The sequence below is a fragment of the Urocitellus parryii genome, chromosome 5, assembly GCF_045843805.1.
Source record: "Urocitellus parryii isolate mUroPar1 chromosome 5, mUroPar1.hap1, whole genome shotgun sequence".
NCBI classification, from domain to species: domain Eukaryota; kingdom Metazoa; phylum Chordata; class Mammalia; order Rodentia; family Sciuridae; genus Urocitellus; species Urocitellus parryii.
This window is the reverse complement of record NC_135535.1, coordinates 198,520,380-198,524,154: the sequence shown is the minus strand read 5'-3', so window position 1 is coordinate 198,524,154 and position 3,775 is coordinate 198,520,380.

The window sequence follows — 3,775 nt, the reverse complement described above, 5'->3', positions numbered from 1 at the left end:
CTGCTGAGCTCCATGCTATAGAAATTGGAACACTGCAGGGTGATTAACCCTGAGCCTTTATTCTCCATCCATGTACAGGGGTCATTTGCTTCTTCTTTAATATGTGATATGGGCTACAGAATCAAATCCCAGGTTTGCTTTAATGTGCTTAAAAAAAAAAGACTACTGGTATTTAATTAAGGCTACTATGGAGTTGGGGAGAGATGGATGAGAATAGATTTGAGTTAAAATGCCATAAAATTTATAGTTTTTACTATAATATTTTATATATTAAAAATATAATATATATTTTTTCTTTAATACATGCCCACTAGATTGATGCAAACTTTTGCTTATTTTCTAGATTTCTGAAAAAGTTGATTTTTTTTGCAATTCTTTTCAGTGTTTGCATTTAATTTTCTAGTGCATTATAATTATACATAATAATGGGGCTCATTTTGACATATTTGTAAATGCAGTTTTCTCCCTTTCAATCCCCAGCACTACCCTTCTCTCCTCCTCCTTCCCCACTTGATCCCCTTCCTCTACCATACTAGTTTTCCTTCTATTTATTTATTTTTTAATTGATGTGTTATAGTTATATAGAGTATTGGAACTCACTGTGGAACATTCAGACACACACCTAGTGGAATTTACCCTCCTTCATTCCCCAGCTTTCCCCCTTTCCCTTCCCTCCCGCCTTCCCTTGTTTCCCTCCATCTACTCATTGCTGTTTTAAAAAGGAGAATTTCCAGGTTTTGTTACTCTTCCATATTGGCCAACACCATTCCAGACTATTTTTAAACAATGAATTGAGAACTTGCAAATAAGGGCCCAGATTGTGGCTCAGTGATAAAGTGTTTGCCTAGGATGCATGAGGCACTGGGTTTGATCCCCAGCACCACATTTAAATAAATAAATAAACAAACAAAAAAAAAATATTAAAGAAAAGAATTTGCAAATAATACAAATTTCCATTTCTTATAGAAAGGCTTGGCAGTAATAATCCACCAAGATAGATTTTGTAAGTTTGGGAAGATGTCAGAATATCCTGCAAATATTAATTAAGATGTGGATTGGTGTCTGATCTAAGCCCTTGCTCTCTCCTTTCCCCTCTCCATATATATATAGTCTTATGTAACTTAGCTGAATTTTTAAATGACACGAATCACTCAGAAACATCCTTTCTTTTTAGCGCTTTTTAAAATATAGGTGGACACAATGTCTTTATTTTATTTTTATGTGTTGCTGAGGATCGAACCCAGTGCCTCACACATGGTAGGCGAGCCCTCTACCTCTGAGCCACAACCCCAGCCCTCTTTTTAATGCTTTAGTAAGACAAAATTGGAACTTTCATTAAAAAAGATTATAAGCCAGTGATGAGATTTCATTGTTTCTCCTTGTTGGGTTTTACATTGAAATATTCTGACTGTCCTTTCACTTCTTCTTTCTTTTTTTCTTTAACTTTTTTTTTAGTTGTCAATGGACCTTTATTTTATTTATTGATATGTGGTACTGAGAATTGAACCTAGTGCCTCCTGCGCTCGGCAAGCTCTCTACCACTGAGCCACAACCCACCCTGTCCTTTTCACTTCTTCATGGGTGTTTTGGCACACTGTGCTCAACTTTTCCAAGAGGTTTTCAGAGACATGTTTTTCAATTCTGATGTTCCCACTCTGTTAGGTCAGAAAAATTCCAAGCTATAATGCTTTTGACCCTGTTTTTGGGGTACTTATAGGTTCCCAACTAAATTGCTTCTTTGACTTCAAATTGATATAGAATAGTCAGCATAGATTCCAAGAATGGATTCTCTACATCATATATTTATGGCAGTTTTGAGAATGATAGCTTACATGGAATATCTTATTCAGACACAAATTGCATCATTATCATCAAAGTTGTTTATAATCTATTTTATTCAGTTTTAAGGGCTCTTGTTTTCAATATCTATAAGGTTATTATGTAGTTGGGTAGACAAGTAGTCTACTTACATATAGTTGAATGCCATGTAGCTTTAAAAATAAGGCAAATGTAACTGATTAGAACTATTAAAAATAAGTTTAAATAATAAAAAAAAATTTAAAAAGGCAAATTAATGTGACAATATGAGAAGACCTTGAAAATATATTATAAAGTGAAAAAGCAGAGGGTAGAATAGTGCAAATGAGCTGTGTTTATAAAATATGTATATAGAAGTATGTATTAACATTTCCAGAAGAATATCTATGAAACACAGTAACAGTCATGCTTGTGTAGAGTGTATGGGTTGGGGAAGAGCCAAAGACTCACTTTATTAATATACTTGGACCCAAAAGAGCAAACATTACCTTTATAGTTTTCAAAAACTATTTTAAAAATCAATTTTCAACGTGGCATGCAATCTACAGACTAATAAAATAGTTCTGGAGCTAAGCTGACCCTGGAGAATCACTTAATGTTTGCAGCATTAAAACATATGCAAATTTCCCCTTTGTTTCTCATTCTTCTCCATATATACAATTTTCATTGTGTTTTCCTTTCCTCTACCAAGCCCCTCTCTATTTTATCAAGTTATACTCACCTGTGTGAAGTTACAGATCAGATCAGTAATTTCATACTTACCAGTGTAAAGTTACAGATCAGTGCAGTAAGTACATTCACATCTTAGTATAATTGTCTCTGTGGATCTCCAGAACCTTTTCATCTTCCTAAACTGAAACTCAGTACCCAGTAAACAATGAAGCTCCATTTTTAGGAGATGGAAATTTGTCTGAAAATCAAGTGAAGTAAATGAGAAAAAATACATGGAAAAATAAGAATGGATTTATCATGTCCATCTAAAATACTGCTTTCAATGATCTTTCATTACTACTTAAAACACTGCTTTCAATGACCTGTGCTTATTAGGAAGGTTTTCAACTCCATACAGGTTAAGTGATTATGTTTATCAATGCCACATTATTTGGTAGAGTAAGAAAGAGGAGTTGTGCAAGAGCTATTGATCATGAACATAAAGAAAAGGCATCCCCAAGGGAGCCTTATCTGGGAATGCTTTGCACCAGATTGGATGGTTGTCATGATAAAAGGAGGCATTTACTTTTCTCTGTAGAGAAGTCAATGAGTGTACTGAATGGTTATCAAATGTAATTACTGAAACATGGCTAATGTTGCTGTGGGACTTTCTGTATTAGGATAGAGGCCAGTGGAAGGAACATCTCAGACTTATCACCAGGGAATGTATCCTTGGCTCTGGGGAGTAGCCTGAGTTCTATTCTATCACAGGCAATAAGATGTACCCCGTAATGAGGGGGTGGAGTTCCTCAGCATGAGAGTTGCCTGATTACATAGGAAATGCTACTTTTGAGCAGTTGTTTTGAATATCAAATGGCCTTTTGGTTTTGAAGCCAGTGAGCTACCAATCTTGGCAAAGATGGCTTGTAAATGTAAAAAAAAAAAAAAAAAATGGCAAAAATGTGCTGTGAAAAACCAAAATGCAGTTTTGCTTTCCTTCTCTCCCTCCTCACGACTTCCTCCTCCTCCTCCTCCTCCCTTTCTCCACCAGCATAGATACACCCGAAGACCTGAAATCAACTGACTTGCTTAGAACAGAAAAGCTGGGTATTAGCTTTTGATTTTCCCGTGCACATGAGAAAATGTCATTTAATCTTTGTGGATCTTATTTTCCACTTCTGTAAAAATGAGAAAGTTGGACCAGATGATATTTTAGGTTCTTTCAGTATTATCATTTGGTTAGTTCTATCAGAAAAAGGATTTGGAAATTTAAAATTAGATGATTTGTCATATTGGTTATTTTAGA